This window comes from Schistocerca gregaria, chromosome 5 (genome assembly GCF_023897955.1).
Source record: "Schistocerca gregaria isolate iqSchGreg1 chromosome 5, iqSchGreg1.2, whole genome shotgun sequence".
Taxonomy (NCBI): domain Eukaryota; kingdom Metazoa; phylum Arthropoda; class Insecta; order Orthoptera; family Acrididae; genus Schistocerca; species Schistocerca gregaria.
The window spans coordinates 80,821,994-80,848,704 of record NC_064924.1 but is presented as its reverse complement, the minus strand read 5'-3'; positions in this window follow the sequence as shown (position 1 = coordinate 80,848,704).

Here is a 26,711-nt window from a genome sequence, read left to right as displayed (position 1 = left end):
CAGACATTCGCCTGGGTAACGGCATATCATCGACCTGTTGTAACAAGAAACGTAACTGCTCCGACCTGGTGACTCGTTTCCATCATTCAACAGTCCAGTCTAGATGATCCCGTCCCATTGCAGTCATTAACTGACGACGTCGCTGGGTCAACACGGAAACACGTGCAGATCGTCCGCTACGAAGCACCGTGTTCAACCGTGTGACCTGCTCGACGTGCTCCGAAACATTTGCGCCTGCCTGTGCTCTGTCGTCGTATCTGCACAAACGTAGCCGTGTAACAAGCCTTGCAGAGCAGGCACCCTCTGTGATGAGGCGTGGGCGTCTGATGTCTGTTGTGTGCTCATTGTTTTACCGGCCTTCGACTACTTTGCACAGAAGCTCACGACAGTAGCACGCGAACAACCGACCAGCTTCGCAAATGTTCATTTCCAGGTGCCGAACCGTAAGAATCTGCCATCTGGCAAAGCTGTTTATGTCAGTGGATGTGAAAAGCGTCAAAGCTCTTCATGTTTATAATTAAGGGAGATGGTTCAAATGGCTCAGAGCACTATGGGACAACAGCTATGGTCATCAGTCCCCTAGAACTTAGAACTACTTAAACCTAACTAACCTAAGGACATCACACAACACCCAGTCATCACGAGGTAGAGAAAATCCCTCACCCCGCCGGGAATCGAATCCGGGAACCCGGGTGCGGAAAGCGAGAACGGTACCGCACGACCACGAGCTGCGGACAATTAAGGGAGATAATTGCTTTTAATCAGTCATTAGCTTATTTCATTATATGAAGTGTGATGGAGGTGAATTATTGTGTCATTAAGCATCGGTAATGGGCTATGATTCTTCTCTTTGCAAACTTGGTACACTTTGTGCATCAAAGGAATTCTTCTGATGCGTTCCTAGATGGGACGCCCGGCGACGAGGTGGACACAGGTAGTGTGTCGCCACGCTTTACACAGGGCAGGCCCCCACAGGATTAGAGACAGGCGAAGACGCTGCACACGCCAGCGCACTGCCAAGGAAAGCCGTGGACATTCGCACGTGTGCCCGAGGCAGCGGAAACTACAAACTTAGAGCGAAAAACAGTTTTGTCGCGATTCTACGTAACGCGGACAGAGCGGCGAGTTGAATAGCAACAGCAAGACTTAGGTGTCCAAGAATCTCAAGTGGCCCGGGGAATTTTGACCGTTGCCCGCCAGCAGAACACCTGGGAACGTAGCGGCAATACTCAAAGGGAGAAGTCTCTGTTTATTTGTATGTCTCATACAGAGTATCGCTCTCGTTTACTCGCGGAATGCGACGGCAAGGAGGGAGGAAATTTTGAAAGGGACTTCTTCATTGGCAAGAATCTAATGTTCGCTTAGAAAAATAGTACGAGCTATGTAATTTGCAGAAGGGCGAAGACAAGACGCTGGAGGGGAGCGGCTCTCTCTCTCTCCAGGTGCGAGGAGCGCATTAGTATTGGGCATTTTCCGAATATTGCTTCTGAGGAGGCAGTTCACTCTTGACTGCTCCTGATAAGTCGCAAGGATTCTCTCATCGCTTGTCATGAGACAATGCACTTTGCATTCGTCGCAAACAGCGTAGAGACCAATGTTTGTTAGATCCAAGTAGGCGAGCTTCACTCATTGTGCGCGTTATCAAGAGCTTAGCTCAGGATCACATTCTGATGTACTTGATGTCCGATGATGGTAGTACTGTTAGAACAGTTTTGAGCTTTGTTTAATGCAGTTCCACTTAGGTTTGCACTTGCATATGGACGCATACCGTCTTCCAGTAAAGATAACTTCCAGTAGCAGGTTTCGGTCACTATTTTCAGCGTAAGGCATGTTAGACGCTATCAACTACGTCGCCGGCAGCCGCACGCAATTAGCTGACTCCACCGCCACGCTGACCACGCTATCAGCATGGTAATACAGGAAACGCCCGCTTTTCTAGCTGCGCATTCTTCTTTCGCTTTCTTCAGTTTCCTTGTAATGTGTTAGATGCTCATAAAGACGCAAGGCACAATATTCACCGTTTGCCCGTAATAGATTCATATGTTCAGCTGTTTTTCTTTTTTATTCCTTCCCTATTTATTACACCAGGTCAACCCGTCTCGTGGAATTTATTTATATGTTCAATTAGAATGAAATCATACAATGCTCATGTTAAAAGGCAAATACCAGGGCAGGCACCTTATATAATTCACTTGTTGTAAGTTCTTTGTGGCAATTCAGATCCTTTTTTTTTGTCTTTGTTATTTTTTAACACTTTCGACAGTACCTGGCTATCCAATTTTTTTATTTTTGTTTATTATTATTTGAATAATTTGTGAACCATTGTTAAATGAATTTGATAAAACTTGCATATGCAGTTTAATGCAGTTCCACTGAATAAACCACTCCTCTGGTGAACAGCACTCCTTGGATTTCATTTATAGAATTTAAATAAAATTCACATCTATTTCTCCCTCCCACAGGAGAAATCTTGCAGATGTCAGCATTTACGTCCCGTATCGTCACTAGAACGATCCCTCTCCGTCTCTACTCCGCTTCTGTACATCGCTTACTACGTCACGGGCCCACTATGCTAACAGGGGTCTACACTCTCGCGGTGTGCTGCGATCACAATTTTTTCGTTCATCACTGTATTTCAGTTGTCACCTATCCGATACGAAACTGATCTCTTGCACAGTTCTTGTAATGAGCTTCTGTTTCATACAGATAAAATTACAAAACCACCAACACAAGCATGTTAGCGGGTGATAGAGAGATGATAGTCCACTGCTGACAGTGTTCGCCTTGTTGCAAAGAACGCAAAGGGCAGTTTATAATGTTCACGCTTCTGCAGTGAATCACAGCCGCCTAGAAATTGCAGGATATTTCGTTCCTCAGACATGTCGCCCGGTACCGCCATGAGACACAGCGGTGGGGTTTTCGCGGGGAAACTTTATTCAGAATTTACTGCCACGGCCGTGGCGGGGTAGGAGACGATTCCGATACGAGCTAATGCAATTGGAGCATAGCCTCGCTCTGTGCGGGCAAGTCGGAACATCCAATTTAACTTCGATTCGATAAATTTACGAACACGCCGAAGTGACCCCATACAGGAGAATTTAGTCTTGCGTCGATTCCACGTCCTACGCGGAATCCATCTTCAGCCACTTTGAGACTGTTCTAACTACATAATGAATTTGAAAAAAAGTCCCAGAAATGTCAGCAACGAGCAGTTCACGTAGTATGCAACCTTGTCGCAACAAATATAAGGTCTTATTAATTTTTAGTCACTCAGCCTTGCCCCTCTTTTCGTCAGCTTGCATCTTTCTGCGACTTCCTGAAGACATTTCAGAAACTTGTCTTTACTCCCTCTGCCATTTTAAATATAATGGTAAAGCGTTCGCATACAGTATGCAATGAGTTAAAGTGGTGTTTAGAAACTCATTGAGGGGGGAATTCGAAAAAGAACAGGGGTAAAATAGTTTTTTGATATACCCTTTTGAAATGCTGGTCGTCTTTTAGTTTCATATTGTACGTTTAGAGCTCATCACAAATATTCTATACCCAGTCTATGAGCAGAGAAAATCTCCAATAATAATATTATCTTGGAACTCTTCCATTTGCATAGAAAAACAGTAATGTCTTAAATTGAGTCCTCCTTGATGCAAACCACCTTGTCATTCGTTTATTTCTTTATTATCCCAAGCTAGTTTCGGCGACAACTACCACCTTCATCAGTGGGGTTTTTAAAATCTAAAACATGCAGAAAATCGCATGGTTGTACAAACACAGTAAAACATTATTACATTTTTACAATTCGTCTTTTGAAATATAGTTTTCTATTGATACTTTCATACTACCTCATTTATTGCATGTTACAGCATGTTTTAAGCAATTATTGGCGCTGTTTGTGACATATTTTCTGTGCTCCTTTTTTCTGTTGCCGCCTTTTTACTTGGCGAACATCATGTCATCTGCAACCATGTGAGCGGCTGTTAGTAAACAAATAATAAATGGTGAACTTCGTATGTCAGCAGCATATACTTGGGGTTGTGGTAGTGTTGTGGTAACCAGTTATTTGGTGTGTACTGAGCTGTTGCTTAGGTATTCGTGTACTCATGTTCGTTGGATGGTCTGTGGCTGCTTTTATACACCGAAAAACAAAACTTTTGCACTTTGTTTCTGATCCAGAATATTACGCCATCTTGCTGTTCGCGTGTGTCGCGGGAGGCATATCGCGTGTGACGAGAAAGGCTATGAAAAACTGTAGCGCGAATTACGACGACTTCTGTTCATTATTTATGTCTCTTTGTGTGATGGGGAAGTGGTTGTTTTGCGTGTGTGTGCTTTCTGTTCTGTGTCCTTGGTCAGTTCTCTCAGAGCGGTAAAGAGTGTGTTGTTGCAGAATGTTGTGTTTTCATTTATTACATTTTTCCCTTCGACTATAGCCTTTCGTATGTAGTAATTTTCTTGTATTGTTAGTTGTCTGTATAGACTGTTGCTGTTTCTCAGAATGCGTGGATCGTTTACGATAATAGTGGAGTTATGTTTTTTGTTCATTAGATGTTCTGCAAAAGTTGAATGTGTGCTGTCACTTTTTAGAGCTCTCATCTGCTCTGTGTACCTCGTTCGGAAATTTCTGCTTCTTTGTCCTATGTATTGGGCCTGACAAGAGTTGCAAGTGAGTTGATATATTCCGGCGTAGCTGAATTTTGTCCGAGCTTTTTCTGACTGGACTTAGTCTTTTCTGAACTGTACTGTTTGTTCTGAATGTTATTGGGATCCCTTGCTTTTTAAAGATGTTTCCTGTTCTCTGTGATATTTTGTTATTGTATGTTAGTGCGTACCATCTCTCTCTTTTTTTTCTGAAGTGGTGTGGTATGCTGTGTTGTCTGTGTGTACTGCATGTTTCCGTTTTACCTTGTTGTTGAGTTTGTTGAAAACGACTACAAAACAGACATCAAAACAGTAAAGAAATAAACGAATAACAAGTTGTTTAGCGCCAAAGCGGACCCAATTTCTGATATTATTGAAAACCTCCAACCCAGCCGGGTTCGACTCCCGGCCTGGTTGGAGATTTTCTCTGCTCGAGGACTGGGTGTTGTGTTGTCCTCATCATCATTTCAGCCTCATCACCTGCACTCGGGTCGCCCAGTGTGGCGTCGACTGCGATGAGACTCGCACTCGGCAGCCGAACTTCCCCGGACGGGGTCTCCCGGCCAGCAATTCCATACAGTCATTTAATTTTTTCATTCCACAGGCTTCACGCTGAAACTTCATAATAAAATAGCAATTTCTAAAATATCATTTGGAATGATGTCTTTTAAATGAAGCAAAAATCTTACTTACAAACTGCAGAAAATCAGTGAAGGTGTTAGTCTTTTCAGTACGAGTAACTATTTTTCTCAGGAGCTTTAGATACTGACTGCGTCCCTGTCGTATAAATAACATGATACCACTTTGTTTTTCACTAATTACACGCAGTGTGGGCAATCTACGATTGGTGTCTGAGGACATAATTAATTATCTGTTATGATATTTGGCCTTTCCGCAAGTTGCGCTGTATGGGAAAGCATCTTAGAAACAATCAGCTCTATTACAGTTGACAATAAGTAGTGCAATTTAGACTTCATAGGGGCAAATTAATTACATCTGGGGATTTTTTACAGCTACGCAGTATAGCGTCCCCAGTGCTATATTACGGAAAGACTTAAAAAACAGTATTTATAAAGAAGAGACATTTAAAAATTGAATAATATATTTTTATAATGTAGCCGTAAAATAATAATTTCTCTATGTAAGTTTCGATTGCAAAGAAATAATTTATGACAAAATGATCTAAAGAGGTGACAACATAGGCTCTTTTATCAATTTTTTAGTCGTCTTCACTTCTTTTCTTGTCTTGATTGTGTATAGACGGACATCTTGCTACTGCTGGCAAATGTAAGCATACTTGTGTGAGGTATGCGTATAAAACACTCATTTAATATTATTGTGCACTTTTAATTTGTAAGAGGTGATCCCGATTTCATGTCCGCCTTCCTTGAAATAACCTTGATTCAATTAATTTACAGTTCAACAATCGCAGCGGCCGATGCAGCCAACGACGTCATTACGTGGTGATATTAACTTATGAAAAATTAGCGGAAGCGAAATACTCGCCCGCTGTTAACATAATATTAATTTTCCCCCACAGCCGCAAGAAGCTGCAGAAATACGTAGTTTTAAGATTCTTATTTTCAGTACCACAGCCGACACCCAGAGCCGGGACTCCGACTACGTGGCAATGGTTAACGGAGGTAAGAGAAAAAGTACTCTCGCGCGTGTGTGGGCCGCAGTTGTCATTAATAACTAAAGATCTTTTGCTTTAAAGTGAGCTAAGTAGCCGAGGAAATTATTATAAAAAGTTTATTACATTGTTCGGCTTATATACTCATGTTTCAAGATTCTGCAAGTGTATCATTCATTAACGTAACAAATAATTTGAGATTAATATGGTTAAAAAGGAGAACTTCAGGAAAGCATTTAATCGCAAATCAAAATTAAATGAAATATCAGTTTTATTAAGGCCCACCGCGTAAGTTGGCAACAATCAAAAAATAATAATAACAATAGTAATATATTAAATTACGACGGCCGACGGACGCGAGAGCAGAATAACTCATTGCACCATCTCTATATTTGACAGACCATAGTTTTCCCCGATACCACGTACAACGGCAATTGGTAAAGAAAAAATTATCTGTCGTAAGGTTATGACACTGTGGAGGTGTAACGAGGTCTCCTTCCAGTGATGCAGGAAACCCACTTCCGTTTTGCGTCGAGCAATAAATAAGGACAACAAAATATCCTTATCAGAAAACATGCAAAGAACTCCGCTTATGAACAGAACTTACCTCTACGCAACTTGCAGGATCGTTCAACAAAATTTATGCTCGAATGGATATACAGGGTGTCACCTAACATTACCGCTGGATGTATTTCGTAAACCATATCAAATACTGACGAATCGATTCCACAGACCGAAGATGAGGAGAGGGGCTAGTGTAATTGGTTAATACAAACCATACAAAAATGCACGAAAGTATGTTTTTTGACACAAACCTACGTTTTTTTAAATGGAACCCCGTAAGTTTTGTTAGCACATCTGATCATATAAACAAATACGTAATCAGTGCCGTTTGTTGCATTGTAAAATGTTAATTACATCCGGAGATATTGTAACCTAAAGTTGACGCTTGAGCACCACTCCTCCGCTGTAAGATCGTGTGTATCGGAGAGCACCGAATTACGTAGGGATCCAAAGGGAACGGTGATGGACCTTAGGTACAGAAGAGACTGGAACAACATATTACGTCCACATGCTAACACCTTTTTATTGGTCATTTTCACTGACGCACATGTACATTACCATGACGGGTGAGGTACACGTACACACGTGGTTTCCGTTTTCAATTACGGAGTGGAATAGAGTGTGTCCCGACATGTCAGGCCAACAGATGTTCAATGTGGTGGCCATCATTTGCTGCACACAATTGCAATCTCTGGCGTAACGAATATCGTACACGCCACAGTACATCTGGTGTAATGCCGCCGAAGGCTGCCACAATACGTTGTTTCATATCCTCTGGGGTTGTAGGCACATCACGGTACACATTCCCCTTTAACGCACCCCACAGAAAGAAGTCCAGAGGTGTAAGATCAGGAGAACGGGCTGGCCAATTTATGCGTTCTCCACGTCCTATGGAACGCCCGTCGAACATCCTGTCAAGGGTCAGTCTAGTGTTAATTGCGGAACCATCATGCTGATACCACATACGTCGACTCGTTTCCAGTGGGACATTTTCGAGCAACGTTGGCAGATCATTATGTAGAAACGCGATGTATGTTGCAGCTGTTTGGGCCCCTGCAATGAGGTGACGACCAATGAGGTGGTCACCAATGATTCCACACCATATATTTACAGTCCACGGTCGCTGTCGTTCTACCTGTCTCAGCCAGCGAGGATTGTCCACGGACCAGTAATGCATGTTCCGTAGATTCACTGACCCGTGGTTTGTGAAACCCGCTTCATCGGTAAACAGGTAGAACTGCAACGCATTCTCTTTTAATGCCCATTGACAGAATTGCACTCGATGATTAAAGTCATTACCATGTAATTGCTGATGTAGCGACACATGAAATGGGTGAAAGCGGTGACGATGCAGTATGCGCTTGACACTACTTTCACTCATTCCACCGCCTCTCGCAATGTCCCGTGTACTCATGTGTGGATTCATGGCAACAGCAGCTAACACAACAACTGCACCCGCTTCTCCTGTGATGGGCCTGTTACGGACCAGTTTGCGTGCTACGACCATACCTGCTGCTTTCAGTTGGCGGTAGATGTTTTACAATGTGCGGCACGTTGGATGCTCTCTGTCCAGGTACCGTTATGCATACACCCTGCAGGCTTCAGCTGCATTTCGTCGACACTCGCCATAGACGAGTATCATCTCCGCCTTTTCAGAGTTCGAATACACCATGGTCACAGTTCCTACAACACTACACTATCACAGACGTCTGGTAACACGGTGTAGTAATGTTGGTCTGCGTGCGGAGACGAATGCAGAATAACAATAGCAGCAAGCGCTACATGCGGACACTGCGACAGCCAGACCAAACCACAATAGTGCAGTACAGCCGCACTCGTAAACACGGTCGCCATCGTAAACATGTCCCTGCAGATGCTGATCGTCGACCGTGGCCCGTGTTTGTTACAACACGCAACTGAACGTCGGAGGTTTCAAGCGTCAACTTTAGGTTACAATATCTCCGGATGTAATTAACATTTTACAATGCAACAAACGGCACTGATTACGTATTTGGTTATACGTTCAGATGTGCTAACAAAACTTACGTGGTTCCATTTTAAAAAACGTAGGTTTGTGTTAAAAAACATACTTCCGTGCATTTTTGTATGGTTTGTATTAAACAATCACACTAGCCCCTCTCCTCATGTTCGGTCTGTGGAATCGGTTTGTCAGTATTTGATGTGGTTTACGAAATATATCCAACGGTAACGTTAGGTGACTCACCCTGTATACATACAGGATACACAGCAATATTTACACAAAAAATATAAAAGATATCTGCAAGAGCTCCGCAGTTGAATGTTGGAGAGGCCTTGATATCCTTCCAGTATGCAGTCAAACAACTCTTGGGACATTACAATGTGGTCAATGGTCTACTCTGAATCGCCCCAGTCACACAGTGGGGAGTATGATAATCCCCATTTGTACGTGTAAGACTTAGTTCTTCCAATTCCACATCGGATTCTGTTCAGCTGACTTCAGCTTCCTCTAGACAGTTGCAAACCTTATATGAGTACGTGAAGGGTTTTTGAGTCGACGACAACGTGTATTGGTGTTGTTTTTCCGTATCTCCTCCCAGGCACCTTCAGTCTAGAGTGGATGGATCTCACGAGCTGTCCAAAACGATTTCCTTCACTTCAGATGCTTGCTCATCGACTGAACACAATTTTCTGGACAGATACCCTGTATAAAAACTCTAAAGTAATAATCCTTTCACATCCACAGGTCACTGCTTCTCGTGGACTCATAGCTTTATATGTGATGGAGCAATGTTGTTGAGAGTAAACACCCTAGGTAGGGGAGGTAATCTCAAGGTGCTCGTTATGATTCTCAAGGTATCGTTCAAAAGAATGTCCATCATACTGACATGCACTCTTTTGTGCCATGCTGGTGCGCAATATTCAGCCATAGAATACACGAGAAACAAGTCCGATGTACGCAAAGTGTTAGCTTGAGCTCCCCATGAAGTTCTACCTAGCTTCCGGATGATGTTGTTCCCGGTCTTTTCCTTTTCTACATCCTACGAGGTGAGGCACGGACGATAATGAATGCCTCAGTGTGATTCCGAGATACTTAGGGTGAAGGTCGATCTTAACCAGCTTGTTATAGAACGTGACCATTGGATGCTGGTCTGCTAAACGGTTGTTAAGGTGGCAGGATGTGAGTTCAGTTTTTTAGGTTTAGGTCACAATCTCTAGTGTCTGTAATAATCGCCAGATAGTCTCAAGAGCATAGGTGGTTTCTTTTAAGTGCAATGGCAGTATCATTAGCATAGCAGAACTTCCTGGATACAGTTTTTGTCATGTAACTTATATACAGGTTGAACAACACTAAAGGTAACACAGATCATTGTAGTAGACGGTTCTTGACTGTATATGACTTGCTCGTTTTGTGATGAAAGTAGACTCAGAAATACCTGTTTTTCAACATCTTGGACAACAGTGTTGTTAGACTCAAGAAAGTTTACTTTAGCTTAAATATTAGTCAATTCAGCCACAACAGTCAGATCCACAATCGCCTACTGAAGTTTTTAGTCCTTTTGTCGATACCAGCTTCGATGCAATACGAGAGCGCCAGTGCTTCTTCACAGCAGATGCGGTTTTGCCTGAAGCCTGTTTGGCACGAAGGAACTTCACTGTCATCAATTCGGTAAATTCTAATGTAGGTAAGTCGTTCTAGTAATTTTGAATGATAGCTTGAGAGATCATATTTGGGACTCCCTGGTTTGAGGATTAAAAGGGTTTTTGCTATCTTAAACTCAACTGCTACCTTCCTCGTACTCAAGCAGTCTGAGCAAAATCTCCTTTAACATTTCCTTCCATTTGTGGCATGGTGGACTGTAAACAATAAAGCCTCTGACGCGCTCACCTGTTACGTAGCCCTGAGGAGAGTGTGGACCGGTAACTGAAAATTCACGTCACGAAACCCTTAAAACGGAGATCAGCTTCAGCCGCCCAGGAGTGAACAGCGGCCAATGGCAGCAGTTGTTATCTGTGTTTGTATGGAACGTTTAGTTCAGTCCTTTCTCACGAGCTTATGTCAGAAAGCGGATAATTTATGTGTGTTTATCTGGTCTGACTGTTGTTTAAATGCATTTTCTAGCTACTGGTGTATTTGTTTCCGTGTATCAGTTTGTGTGACTTGACTTTGGGGAGGAAAGGAAGGAAGTATATCTGTTTTCAGAACTGTAATTTACATTTGTTGTAGAAGTTTTAGGATTGTGAGGCTTTGGTGTAGAGTGAGAACCTTATAGAGGATATTTTAGCGCTACCTTTTTTCATTTTTCTCGTTTACATTTATGCGTGCCCCAAATTCAGTAGCGCCACAGTCGGGTAATATTATCTCTTTTTGAGGCCTGTTAGGTGTTTCTTAATTAATCCTGACTGCCTTTTTTTATAGATTCTATACAAGTTGTTCTACACAGTGCGGTTTGGTGTGAACGTAAGGTGCACTGGCCACAGTCTGGGAACAGGTATGGTCACAGTCGACAAGCTTCGGGCAGCTGCTCATAGCATTGGAATACCAGTTGCGAGAGCTTCAACATCTTTGGTGCCGTCGGAATCCTCTAAAGATTCCATTGTCAGTGAGTCTTCCGATACGCAATATCTGACGGACCTGAGGTCACTCGAGGGTGAGTGGCGGACAGTGGTCATTCGACATATCTCTGACAGGGGCGAAAATGGGAACTGGTCGTACGTCTGCCACTTTATGCCTTAGCAGAAGGTATAAGTGCTGGCTAGTGTTGATAAGACAAATGAGCCAGCGTAGCACGGACATCCTGTTACGCCAATGATCGATTTCCAGCCCTCGGTCAACCGAGCGAAGTGGCGCAGTGGTCAAACACTGGACTCGCATTCGGGAGGACGACGGTTCAATCCCGCGTCCGGCCATCCTGATTTAGGTTTTCCGTGATTTCCCTAAATCGCTCCAGGCAAATGCCGGGATGGTTCCTTTCAAAGGGCACGGCCGACTTCCTTCCCTGTCCTTCCCTAATCCGATGAGACCGATGACCTCGCTGTCTGGTCTCCTTTCCCAAAACAACCCAACCCAACCCAGCCCCCGGTCAGGTCACGTGGAAAGGGCGTTTATGGTGGCCATAGCAAGCTCCAACTTTAAAGGGGTTAAGGAGACCCTGAGGAAAAAGCAGGGAGATTAGGGAAGAATGCCAGTGTGCTCTCAGTATGTTTCCTGGAGGACTCGTCTTTGATATGGAGAAGAGGGGGAGGTTCTGCCAGCGGCCTTTGGACGCATTGGATGCAACCAGCCGCAGATCGTGGCCCATGTCAGCACGAATGACACCTGCCGCTTGGGTTCTGAGGCCATCTTCAGTCTCTCTCGAGATAAACTGAACTGGTGAATGGATTTAGCACTGGACGAGGGCTGCAAGCAATGTTCACTGTTTGTAGCGTAGTACCCATGCCTCTGGTTTGGAGCTGAGTGGAAGGTCTAAACCAGATACCCAGATGATTCTTTGACAATACCAAATGCCAATTTCTCGATTTCCACTACCGGGTGGAGAACTGTAACGGCCCCCCAAATAGATCAAACGTGTACTACAATCAGGAAGTGACTACTGAGGTAGCAGAGTATGTGTACCGTGTACAGGGGCGTTTTTGTAGGTTAGAACAGCCATCCCACCCCTCTCTTCCCTTGGGAACAATGTTGAATTTCCTGCAATAATCGAAGATAAGTCAGGCACATCATAGAAAATATTCGTCCTCACAGATCGAACATATCAAAGGTTAATATGATATTAATGAACTGCAGGATCCTCCATGGTAGGATACCAGAATTACTATAGCTTATTGAAAGAAATAATGCCCGGATAGTCGCAGGAACAGGAAGTTGAAACAGGAGATGAATAGCAAGGACTTCCTAATACGGAATAGATTAAATACTGCAGCAACAGGTTATAAGCCAATGATGGCAGCGTATTTATTGCAGTAACTAATTTACAATGAGCTTATTAGTGATTACCGTTGTGCAATAGCCTAATACGGGCGAAGTTCAGCATCAAAGGTTGGTCAAGAGTGCCAGTCAGAAGCGTTTGTAGGCCACGTGGGCCAGCAGCTATAGAAGCAGAGCGCTTCAGAAAACATTTACAGAAAATATGGTTCAAATGGCTCTGAGCACTATGGGACTTAACACCTGAAGTCATCAGTCCCCTAGAACTTAGAACTACTTAAACCTAACCAACCTAAGGACATCACACACATCCATGCCCGAGGCAGGATTAGAACCTGCGACCGTAGCAATTGTGCGGTTGCGGACTGAAGCGCCTAGAACCGCACGGCCACCGCGGACGGCAAACATTTACAGAGCCTACATATCCATCTACATCTATACACATACTGCGCAAGCCACTGCCGTGTGCGCGGCGCAGGATACCTTGTTCCAATACTAACATTTTCTTTTCCTCTTCCACTCGCAAACGTAGCGAGTTCCCTTACCTTCATGGTCCTTGAGCGAAATGTACGTTGGTGGCAGTAGAATTATTCTGCAGACACTCTCAAATGTCGGTTCTCTAATTTTCTCAATATTTCCTCGCGAAAAGAACGTCTTGTTCCATTCAGGGATTCCCATTTCAGCTCACGAAGCATCTCTGTAAACTTACGTGCTGATCTAACCTAGCGGCAACAAATCTAGCAGTCCGCCTGTTAACCGCTTCGATGTCTTCCTTCAATCTGACCTGGCGAGGATCTCATACACTCGAGTAGTACTCAAGAACTGCTCGCACTAGTGCTGTGTACGCTGTTGCCTTCATAGATGAGCTACTCGTTCCTGAAATTCACGCTATAAACCGAAGTCGACAATTCGCCTTCCCTACTACCGTCCTTAAATGTTTGTTCCATTGCATATCGTTGTGCAACGTCACAACTAGATATTTAATCGATGAACACTTGTTGTTGAGGACAACGTACTCAGTTCATTTACTTAAGACGTCTTCGAGCCACTCACGTATCTGGGAACGTGTTCCGTATGCCCATACCGCGCGAAGTGGAGGAATGGTTAGCACAATGGACACGCATTCAAGTTCAAATCCCCTTTAGATTTCCCATGATTACCCTAAATCGTTCCAGGCAAATGCCGGGACGGTTCCTTTGAAAGGGCACGGCCGATTGCCTTCCCCCCTGTTTGAGGTATTCCGAGCTTGTGCTCCGTCTCTAATGGCCCCGCTGTTGATGGGAAGTTCCGTTCTAATCTCCTCCTCCTCCGTATGCTCTTACCTTCGATAACAGTCTCCAGTGAGGCACCGTGTTTCGTGCTTTCCGAAAATCAGTTGAATACATTTCTTGATAAGGCAATTCTAATAGGCGGAGTCTCCACTTTGTCAGCTACAGCATGTGAGAGTCATGCAAACAAAAACGGTGTCACAGGGATTTGTGTGAAATTATTCTGGTTGTCTTGTCCAAAAACCAATTCAAGCAGATAGGTAGTGAACCAATTCGTGAAGGTAACACCTCAAACCTCCTAACAATATACAGATTCGAGCTTTCCGAGTCAGTTAAGATAGGGGAGGGAAAGGAGGGGGGAGGGCGGTCATCAGTGATCAAATCATTGCGATAGCAGCAGTGACTACGAGTGTTACAAGGAATGTTACGAAAAGTAGGGGAATAATTTTGGTTCGCAAAAGCGACAGGATATAAATTACGTAGTATATGCTTCGTCAACATCAAATATTCAGTTCTGGGGATGAAGAAGTGGAACGTAAATGCATAAAATTAGATAGCGTCGTTCAGTAGGCTGTAGAGAAGTACGTTCTGAGCAAGGTTTTAAGGGATGGGAAGGATCCACCGTGATTTAATGGCCGCTTTTGCTCGACTCGAGCAGGCCCCAAATGGGGCGCCAGTACTGAATATCCAGTGGCTGGTAGTTCAGTACTACCAACATAGGGTCTCAGGCTCCGCAGGTCGCCTTCCAGCAGGCTGCCTTATCCACGTACAGCACCTGGGGCGGCGCTTTTTCAGATGTACATTACAAGGAGGACTTTTTATCACAATAATACCGTATTGGGGAGATCGCGGCACGTTTATGGGTGAGGCACGTTTACGCACAGCACTTATCTCGTAAACCATTGTGGCTAGGGCGCTACCGACATTTAAAGATGGGTACCACCGTCTCCTGAGGGATATCACGAGCTTCAAGGCACATGCAGAGTGAACGTCTTAGTGCGAAGAGCATATTGTGTTTTTGTGTAACGTAACTAATTTTTTATCTATTTTGGTTGAAGAACATTCGGTCCTGAGTACATCGTCAGATTGTAGCTTTGACTTTTTGTAAGTTTTACTTTTGTGCCCCCAAATATAACAAAATTTTTATAATTCATAATTTAAAAAATGATTTTACATCTACAACCTAAAATTTAGCAAAGTTTTTTGTGATACTTTCATAGAGCCAAAGAAAGTGTTGCACCTGCCTAATATCGTGTAGGGACCCGGGGAGCACGCAGAAGAACAGCAACACGACGTGTCTTGGACTCGACTAATGTCTGAAGCAGTGCTGGAGGGAATTCACACCACGAATTCCGTTAATCCTTAAGAGAACAATGGGGTGGAGATTTCTTCTGAACAGCACGTTGCAAGGCATCTGAGAGATGCTCGATTATGTTATTGTCTGGGGAGTTTGGTGGCCAGCGTAAGTGTTTAAACTCACAAGACTGTTGCTCCGTAGGAATTTTGGACACGTGGGATGTCGCATTGTTGTGCTGGAATTATCCAAGTCCGTCGGAACGCACAATGGACATGAGACGATGCAGGTGATCATACAGGATGCTTACGTACGTGTTTGCTGTCAGAGTTACATATAGACGTATCAGGGGTTCCATACCATTCAAAGTGCACGAGTCTGACACTATTACAGAGCCTCCAGCCGAGCAGTTTGAGGCGCCATGTCACGGATTGCGCTGCTCCTCCCGCCGGAGGTTCGAGTCCTCCCTCGGGCATGGCAAGTTAGTTTAGGTAGTGTGTAAGTCTACGAACTGATAACCTCAGCAGTTTGGTCACTTAGGAACACACACGTTTGAATATTTTTGAACAGAGCCTCCACCAGCTTGAACAGTCACGTGCTGACTTGCAAGGTTCATGGATTCATAGGGTTATCTCCAAAACCGTACACGCCGATCCGCCCGATAGAATCTGAGACGACACTCGTCCGGCCAGGCAACATGTTTCCAGTCATCAACAGTCCAAAGCTTGTGTTGAAGGGCCCAAGTGAGGTGTAAAGCTTTATATCGTTCTGTCATTAAAGGTGCACAGTGGGCCTTCGGCTCCGACCGCCCATATCGACGATGTTTCGTTGAATAGTTCGCGCACTGTCACTTGTTGTCGCAGGATCGAAACCTGCAGCAATTTTCTGAAAGATTTCACTTCAGTCACTGAACGATTCTTTTCAGTCATCGTTGGTCCCGTTCTCGCAGGATCTATTTCCAGGCGCCTCAGTGTCGGGGATTTGATATTTTACTGGATTCCTGATATTCAGGGTACACAAGTAAAATGGTCGTACGGGAAAATCCCCACTTCATCGTTACCTCGGAAATGCTGTGTCTCATCGCTGATGCGCCGATTATAACACCACATTCAAACCCAAATCTTTATAAGCTGTCGTTATAGCAGCAGTAATGGATTTAACAACAGCGCTACGCTAGGCAAATTCATGGAGCATTGTACTCCGGTGTGTTGTAGGGTGAGCGGATCACGCCTTTCCTACTTCTGCCTTGGAAGTTGTTCTCTCGGCGGAATCTTCCTCACTGTTGCGTTTGTCCTTTTACTTCATCTTTCTCATGTTGCGGCGCGCCTTTACTCCAGCAACAGGTCTGGCCACCTTGTGGTCGGGCACCAGTGCACTTGGTTTCCCAAATTGCGGACGAGGTCGTTCTGCGACATCCGGGCGGCCGCATAAAAACGATGCGCCCCCTGCCGGAATCGGCGTTTGAGCAGTGGGACTCCCGCTACTCTGTGGAGTTCTCCGGTGCTGGAGTCTCGTGGCAGGTGAAGCGCTAACCTAAGCGCCTTGTTCTGGACCGTCTGCAGCGGCCGCGTTGCCCCACACCACAGCAGCGTACTCTAACACTGGCCTGATTAGTGTCAATTACAGAGTTATGCCGCAGTGTGGGGGCAGGGTCGTCGCTGGGTTGAGTAAGGGGTACAACAAGCGCAACCTGCCAAGCGCTTTACCCCTTACTTCCTTGATGTGCCCCTTCCACGTCAGGCGCCGGTCCAGAGTGACGCCTAGGTAGCGTCCAGTGTTCGACCATGGGATTAACAACTGTGCGAGACACTTGTCTTATACAGGCGATGCCGACCGCAGCGCCGTACTCTGCCTGTTTACACGTCTCTGTATTTGATACGCATGCCTGTACCAAATTCTTTGGCGGTTCAGTGTATATACCATATACACTGTACTTACGTCCTGAAAAGCTCTCTTTCACGTACTAGAGGTCACAGGTTTGTTTTTCTTTTACAATCCATACTGATCAATGATGTAAACTAGAAGCAAGATGGCGGATTCATTTGTTTTTATCGACTACTTATTTGATGTACCAAATAACGTGATACGTGTACAGATATCTTACACTCCTGCAGTTACGTCAAAGATACTTCTACATAGTACATATCATTTTATACAGTTAAACATTTAATCATTTGAGTTTCAAATATGCTTCCGACGGTTGTTGCAGGAGTCTTGCTTTCAGGCGTTTCACGGCGTACAGAACAAAATCCGTTCCATTAAGTTTCGGGTGTGCAGCCGCAAGAAATCTCCTTCTTCTAATATTTCGACTGTATAACGTTCACCCATCTTCAGAGTGAGCCGCTCACTCTGAAGATGGCTGAACGTTATACAGCCGAAGTATTAGAAGAAGAAGATTTCTTGCGGCTGCACACCTGAAACTTAATGGAACAGTCTTTGCGCCGCCAAAACCTGCAGATTCACAGAACAAAATCCGTCCGTATATCCGATGAAGCATAAAACGTGATTCATCGGAAAAGGCCATCTGTCGCCGCTCAGTTGTCGTGCAGTTGCGGTATTGGCGTGGAAATTCCTAACCCTCGTCATCGACGAGCAACAGTCAGCTTGGGTGCCTCAGACAGGCTTCTGCTGCGGAAACACATATGCAGCAACACTCGGTGAACGATGGTTGAGGAGTCACTTCTGTTAACCCCTTGGTTCATGTGGGCAGTCACTCCCTCAACATCTAAAAGTCTATTCGCCAATACACATCACCGCAGACTTGGTTCACTCCTCTCATCTACGGCCAGCGGTGCATCATAGCTGCATCAACACTGGTTTTAGAAACTGCCTTTCTGCCATTCTCAGTATACTTTAACCACGGCGGTACTCGAACGGCTTACAAACAGTAGCTGTTTCGGAAATGCTTCCACCCTTGACCTGAAAACCAATGGTCATGCCACTTTGGACGTCAAATATATCGTTACTTTTTCGCATTAGGATAACGACTGCACTGTATTCCGCGTCCCCCGACACGCTTCATATGCGTTCCACTGCTAGTGCTGTTGCCGATAGTTATTATACGTAGTCGTCGAACATAATCGGTGGTCATGTTACTGTAACGTAACAGTGTATTACAGTTTGGCGGAATTTACATTCCTTATTCCAAGTATTCTGATAAATTTTACAAGGAACTGCTGATGAGATATTCATTAACTTTGGTTTTACATATTGGGGTTCTCAAGTTCTTGTCTGAAGTCCACTGGGTACCGATTAACTTCCGCACCAGAGTTTAAAACTCCACTCAGCGTTTCAGGGACGGAAATTATTGCAACTTCTAACACTTGGTTTAAGAATCATGGAAGAAGATTGTATACATGGAAGAACCCTGGAGATACTAAAAGGTATCAGATAGATTATATAATGGTAAGACAGTGATTTAGGAACCAGGTTTTATATTGTAACACATTTCCAGGGGCAGATGTGGACTCTGACCACAATCTATTGGTTATGACCTGTAGATTAAAACTGAAGAAACTGCAAAAAGGTGGGAATTTAAGGAGATGGGACCTGGATAAACTAAGAGAACCAGAGGTTGTACAGAGTCTCAGGGAGAGCATAAGGGAACAATTGACAGGAATGGCGGAAAGAAATACAGTAGAAGAAGAATGGGTAGCTCTGAGGGATGAAGTAGTGAAGCCAGCAGAGGATAAAGTAGGTAAAAAGACGAGGGCTGCTAGAAATACTTGGGTAACAGAAGAAATATTGAATTTAATTGATGAAAGGAGAAGATATAAAAATGCAGTAAATGAAGCAGGCAAAAAGGAATACAAACGTCTCAAAAATGAGATCGACAGGAAGTGCAAAATGGCTAAGCAGGGATGGCTAGAGGACAAATGTAAGGATGTAGAGGCTTATCTCACTAGGGGTAAGATAGATACTGCCTACAGGAAAATTAAAGATACCTTTGGAGATAAGATAACCACTTGTATGAACATCAAGAGCTCAGATGGAAACCCAGTTCTAAGCAACGAAAGGAAAGCAGAAAGGTGGAAGGAGTATATAGAGGGTCTATACAAGGGTGATGTACGTGAGGACAATATTATGGAAATGGAAGAGGATGTAGATGAAGATGAAATGGGAGACATGATACTGCGTGAAGAGTTTGATAGAACACTGAAAGACCTGAGTCGAAACAAGGCCCCCGGACTAAACAACATTCCATTGGAACTACTGACGGCCTTGGGAGAGCCAGTCCTGACAAACCTCTACCATCTGATGAGCAAGATATATGAAAAGGGCGAAATACCCCCAGACTTCAAGAAGAATATAATAATTCCAATCCCAAAGAAAGCAGGTGTTGGCAGATGTGAAAATTGCCGAACAATCAGTTTAATAAGCCACAGCTGCAAAGTACTAACACAAATACTTTACAAACGAATGGAAAAACTAGTAGAGGCCGACCTCTGGGAAGATCAGTTTGGATTCCGTAGAAATACTGGAGCACTTGAGGCAATACTGACCTTACGACTTATCTTAAAAGAAAGATTAAGGAAAGGCAAACCTACGTTTCTAGCATTTGTAGACTTAGAAAAAGCTTTTGACAATGTTGACTGGAATACTCTCTTTCAAATTCTAAAGGTGGTAGAGGTAAAATACAGGGAGCGAAAGGCTATTTACAATTTGTACAGAAACTAGATGGCAGTTATAAGACTCGAGGGGCATGAAAGGGAAGCTGTCGTTGGGAAGGGAGTGAGACAGGGTTGTAGCCTATCTCCGATGTTATTCAATCTATATTGAACAAGCACTAAAGGAAACAATAGAAAAATTTGGAGTAGGTATTAAAATCCATGGCGAAGAAATAAGAACTGCGGTTCACCGATGACATTGAATTCTGTCAGAGACAGCAAAGGACTTGGAAGAGCAGTTGAATGGAATGGACAATGTCTTGAAAGGAGGATATAAGATTAACATCAACAACAGCATAACGAGGATAATGGAATGTAGTCGAAATAAACCACGGTAATCTGAGGGAATTGCATTAGGAAGTGAGACGGTATCAAATAGCAGATGAATTTTCTTATTACAGCAGCGAAGTAACTGATGACCGAGGAAATAAAATGCACGCTGACTACAGCAAGGAAGGCATGTCAGAAGAATATGAATTTGTCAATGTCTAAAATAAATTCAGTATTACGAAGTATTTTCTGATGATAGATTTTCTGCAGAAGTGCCTCGTACAGATATGACACGTTAATGATAAAGGAGTTGAAACAAGAAGAGAATATGTGACATCCAGGAAGAGAGCTGAAGGTTAGACGGGTAGATCGAATAGCTAATGACTAGACACTGAATCGAACTGGTGAAAAAAGTAATTTATGGTTGAAGTTGATTGAAAGAAGGGATCGCTTACATCCTGATGTATCAACAAATTGTTAATCTGGTAATATGTGTACGATTGGAGGGTAGTAGTTGTTTGGGAAAACTAGGATTGGATAGCTTCAATCAGGTTCAGTTGGCTGAAGGCTGCTGTACTTATTCGCAGATGAAGAGGCTTCTCAAGATAGACAGCTTTGGAGATCAGAAGCACAGCATATTTTGTACTGAAAACGACAACAGCATTAACCACGTACACCATAATAGAGTATATGTATTGGCATAAAAGTGTAAGGATCGCTAATGCTCCGCAAGATGTTTAGCTATCAAATTCACGCAGAACACTTATTGCGTGCTTCTGTGGATAAAATAATTTTTTCATGTTAGCTGTTACGCGTCAGAAGATAACGTAATGAGACAGTACTGAGTGCAAATATGCTAGCAGTCTTCTCTGAAGGTCAGTACCTTTAAAGATTGTGCTTAAACTGACACACAATATTCTTAGTGCAACGCAATCTGACTTTCAATAATCCCTACAAGAGAATGGCCCTGACTAACATTAACCTATATGTTTCACAAATCACTTACCTCACAAAAATCTTCGTTACTCGAACTACTGCAAAACAGCGAGCGCCACTACTGCCAGCTAACTAAAATATTGAAACTACGGAAGTCACTAACTACTGATAGGCACAGTTAGCAAATGAAAGATATATAGCAGTTCATGACATCCAGTCTTACAAATTACAAAACTCCTCCATCTCTCTCCCCACGTCCACCACTGCTGGCGGCTCACCTCCAACTGCGCAATGCTACGCGCTGCTAACATCCAGCTGCCCAACACTACAATGGCGAGTATTACAACAATGCCAACTAGCCACAGACTGCACACGGCACATCCAGTGATTTTCATACAGAGCGGTATGTGGCGGCGGCGTTACCAATATGAGAACCTAAACAGCCTACTTACAAGTGGCAAAGAATTCTGACAGCAATTCAGACACAACTGAACATTTTGTTTAGATTATCCACATGCTTGAACCGTGATTTATTTTCAAAGAATATTCTTAAGAATTTATTTTATTTACTAGCGATTCATCAAGAACATTAACACATTTAATCACACTAAGTAAGCATGGAAGTGGTTGCCAGGGAGTAACTGATGAAATCATAACCAAATTCCTTTTAACAAATGGGAATTTTATTCACTTCAATAGTGCCTCAAAGCATTTTTTAAAAGAAACAGATTTAAAATTATAATAAGATAACACCCTCTGAATATCAAAGTTACAATTTAGTCAGAGGCAGAAAGAAACAAGTTTTGACAGTATGAGCTTTCGGGCACAGAACCTTGCCGCTCCATTTTGACACGGCCGTAGTTATGACCGCTCAAAACAGCTTCAGAAAGATTACACTTGTGCTAATCTCCAACACACCAGATAACTTTAAACTTAGAGGTTTAACAATTTACACAAGCACGCAAACTATGCCCCCCCCCCCTAGTAGGAGGGATGGGAATGGCACAAAACACTGACACACCGAAGGTGCAACTTGATTTTAACTTCTAAGAAAATTCTTACGGTGAAAGGATGGCAACTTTATATACTAAAATGATCATTTAAATAAAATCCCATGAGATGCAATCTTATATAAAAATCTACAAGGTTGGCCAAACAATCGTGAAGATGCTCTACAGTACACAGATACCGCCCCTCGAGATCATAGGCAATAACATAAAAGTTTCCAAAGATCAAAACATATTTCAGGTATTAGGCCGTTTCACTCTAAGCAATAAATGCGTTAACACATCAAATCCGATAAACATGACAGAAGCAGCTACTAACGTACGGTAGATTGATAGGGAGATTACCGAACAACCCGAACCGCAGGTTGCTCTAACCCGCCCCTACTCCACAAGGGAAAAACGGACCACCCAATTTATAAACACCCACCTTCCCGCAGGTGGGTAAACGGAGAAGAATGGTGGGACGACCCCAAAGAAAAACGGCTGGTGACCTCACCAACTAAACAAGTAGAATTTAACAAGAATAAACAACATAACACCAATCACTTAACTTCTAATACGCTGCGATTTCTCGAGAAGACCTGGCGCAGAACCCCTAAATCGCTCTCCTGAACCGTCCACTGCCAGCCGCTTCAACGGACGCAGGAAGGCGCGCCGGTCTCCTTCTCACGGCGTCGCAGCTCGCACCGGCCAGACCGATGTCGTGGGTTGACTCCTGTTGCTCTCGTGTCGACCGCGAAGTCACTACCCCTCGCTATACCCCGCGGCCCACTGGACTCACGTGGCGACCTCACATGGGCCGGCGTTCAAGCTTGTGTCTCAGTGCGCGACCATCCAACCGACCGATCCAACCGCCAATGACTATTGCCTGAGCAACTCGAGCAGACTAGCGTCCTAACGCACAGACTCAGATGCAGGAACTAAGCCTCGACCGGGTGACCACTCGCAGAGTTCTCTTACTGGCGGAGTGGAAAGACTCTCATTTTGCCGGCTTTAAAGGTTGATCCGAACGACAGAAATACTAGCACTCCAAACGACAGACAGACACTAACTGCCTAACAAATGTGGACAAGAGTCAGATTAGCAAGCTGGAGACGAGAGACTGACCCAGACTGACCGATTGGCGAGCTCATAGCTCTCCTTAAATGCACGTGAACAGGCAACCTTTCCCCCTTTCCCACCAGAGGGAGACACCAAAGCTGCGATTGCCCCAGCGGCGCCATCCCCAGGAACGGAGGGCGACTGCTCCACACTACGTCCTACGGCGCGCTCTTCAAAACAGCAATTTTTACCACGGCTCAACGCTCATGACACATCAGATCATCATCTTCTGGGTACCTAAGAAACTGAACAACTGTCTCATCCAGTGAACGCCTGTTGGTGTCTGTTTCTTCTATCTATAGATTTTCTTTATTCGTTTCGAGTAGCGTAGTTTGAGTTAGTCAGTATATCGTCTCTAGCTCACTTGAACCATTCACTTCTTTAAGTGGATGAATTAATGAAGAGAAATTGGTAAGCCGCTACATACCACGGCGAGCAGAAAACCAATGCCTTCGGATTTTTTATTTGAAAACTCCTAATTCTTTTTACATGAAACAAATGTTATTAACATTCTTAGACATTATTTTTCATGTTTATATATTTATTTCTTAACATGATCACTCCGGTACGAACACACTTCTCCGGACAAGAGACCAGTGTTTTCATACCGTCACTTCAGAATGTTGACTTCGTTGACGGAGCCAGAAACTCACATCTGCTTGCACCGCGCCATCACTGTCACAGTGATCCTGGAAGGTGTTCTTTAAGTTTTGGAAGCATAAAAATCCGATTGGGCCAAGGTGGGACTGTGTAGCAGATGACAACGACAGCGAATCCACGGCGTCGGATTGTTGCAGATGTCGTTGCGCTCGTGGGTGGTCTGGCATTGTCATTCTGAAGCAGACGGTATTCCAAGTGTGGGTGAACTTTTTGAATTCGAAACTCGGTTGCAGCACTTTGTTTCTGACGCACGGACGTAATTACGTTACACCCTGCCACGTTACACGTAACAGATCGGAGCCTTCTAGCGGCAGATACGTGCAAATAGTGGAAGGTGGGGCGAAAAGGTCATTGCGGGTAGATTTTCTTGAACAGTCTTGCTCCCTGCCAAGAGGTGATCAAAGTAATAAACTCCATCATTGATCTACATCGACATCTACATTTATACTGCGCAAGGCATCCAACGGTGTGTGGCGGAGAGCACGTGACGTGCCACTGTCATTACCCCCCTTTTCTGTTCCAGTCGCGTATGGTTCGCGGGAAGAACGACTGCCGGAAAGCATCCGTGCGCTCTCAAATCTCTCTAATTTTACATTTGTGATCTCCTCGGGATGTATAAGTATGGGGAAGCAATATATTCAATACCTCATCCAGAAACGCACCCTCTCGAAACCTGGACAACAAGCTACACCGAGATGAAGATCGCCTCTCTTGCAGAGACTGCAACTTGAGTTTGCTAAACATCTCTGTAACGCTATCACGCTTACCAAATAACCCTGTGACGAAACGCGCCGCTCTTCTTTGGATCTTCTCTATCTCCTCCGGGTATGGATACCACACTGATGAGCAATACTAAAGTATAGGTCGAACAAGTGTTTTGTAAGCCACCTCTTTTGTTGATGGACTACATTTTCTAAGGACCTCCCACTGAATCTTAACCTGGCATCCGCCTTACCACCAATTAATTTTGTCTGATCATTCCATTTCAAATTATTCCCCACGCATACTCCCAGATATTTTACAGAAGTAACTAATACCAGTGTTTGTTCCGGTATCACATAATCATACAATAAAGGATCCTTCTTTCTATGTATTCGCAATACATTACAATTGTCTATGTTAAGGGTCAGTTGCCACTCCCTGCACCAAGTGCCTATCTTCAGTAAATCTTCCTGCATTTCGCTGAAATTTTGTAATGTTGCAACTTCTCTGTATACTACAGCATCAACCGCGAAAACCGCATGGAACTTACGACACTATCTACTAGGTCATTTATATACACTCCTGGAAAAGGAAAAAAGAACACATTGACACCGGTGTGACAGACCCACCATACTTGCTCCGGACACTGCGAGAGGGCTGTACAAGCAATGATCACACACACGGCACAGCGGTCACACCAGGAACCGCGGTGTTGGCCGTCGAATGGCGCTAGCTGCGCAGCATTTGTGCACCGCCGCCGTCAGTGTCAGCCAGTTTGCCGTGGCATACGGAGCTCCATCGCAGTCTTTAACACTGGTAGCATGCCACGACAGCGTGGACGTGAACCGTATGTGCAGTTGACGGACTTTGAGCAAGGGCGTATAGTGGGCATGCGGGAGGCCGGGTGGACGTACCACCGAATTGCTCAACACGTGGGGCGTGAGGTCTCCACAGTACATCGATGTTGTCGCCAGTGGTCGGTGGAAGGTGCACGTGCCCGTCGACCTGGGACCGGACCGCAGCGACGCACGGATGCACGCCAAGACCGTAGGATCCTACGCAGTGCCGTAGGGGACCGCACCGCCACTTCCCAGCAAATTAGGGACACTGTTGCTCCTAGGGTATCGGCGAGGACCATTCGCAACCGTCTCCATGAAGTTGGGCTACGGTCCCGCACACCGTTAGGCCGTCTTCCGCTCACGCCCCAACATCGTGCAGCCCGCCTCCAGTGGTGTCGCGACAGGCGTGAATGGAGGGACGAATGGAGACGTGTCGTCTTCAGCAATGAGAGTCGCTTCTGCCTTGGTGCCAATGATGGTCGTATGCGTGTTTGGCGCCGTGCAGGTGAGCGCCACAATCAGGACTGCAAACGACCGAGGCACACAGGGCCAACACCCGGCATCATGGTGTGGAGAGCGATCTCCTACACTGGCCGTACACCTCTGGTGATCGTCGAGGGGACAGTGAATAGTGCACGGTACACCCAAACCGTCATAGAACCCATCGTTCTACCATTCCTAGACCGGCAAGGGATCTTGCTGTTCCAACAGGACAATGCACGTCCGCATGTATCCCGTGCCACCCAACGTGCTCTAGAAGGTGTAAGTCAACTACCCTGGCCAGCAAGATCTCCGGATCTGTCCCCCATTGAGCATGTTTGGGACTGGATGAAGCGTCGACTCACGCGGTCTGCACGTCCATCACCAACGCTGGTCCATCTGAGGCGCCAGGTGGAAATGGCATGGCAAGCCGTTCCACAGGACTACATCCAGCATCTCTACGATCGTTTCCATGGGAGAATAGCAGCCTGCATTGCTGCGAAAGGTGGATATACAATGTACTAGTACCGACATTGTGCATGCTCTGTTGCCTGTGTCTATGTGCCTGTGGTTCTGTCAGTGTGATCATGTGATGTATCTGACCCCAGGAATGTGTCAATAAAGTTTCCCCTTCCTGGGACAATGAATTCACGGTGTTCTTATTTCAATTTCCAGGAATGTATATTGTGAAAAGCAATAGTCCCATAACACTCCCCAGTGGCATGCCAGACGCCTCTCCATTGAGAACAA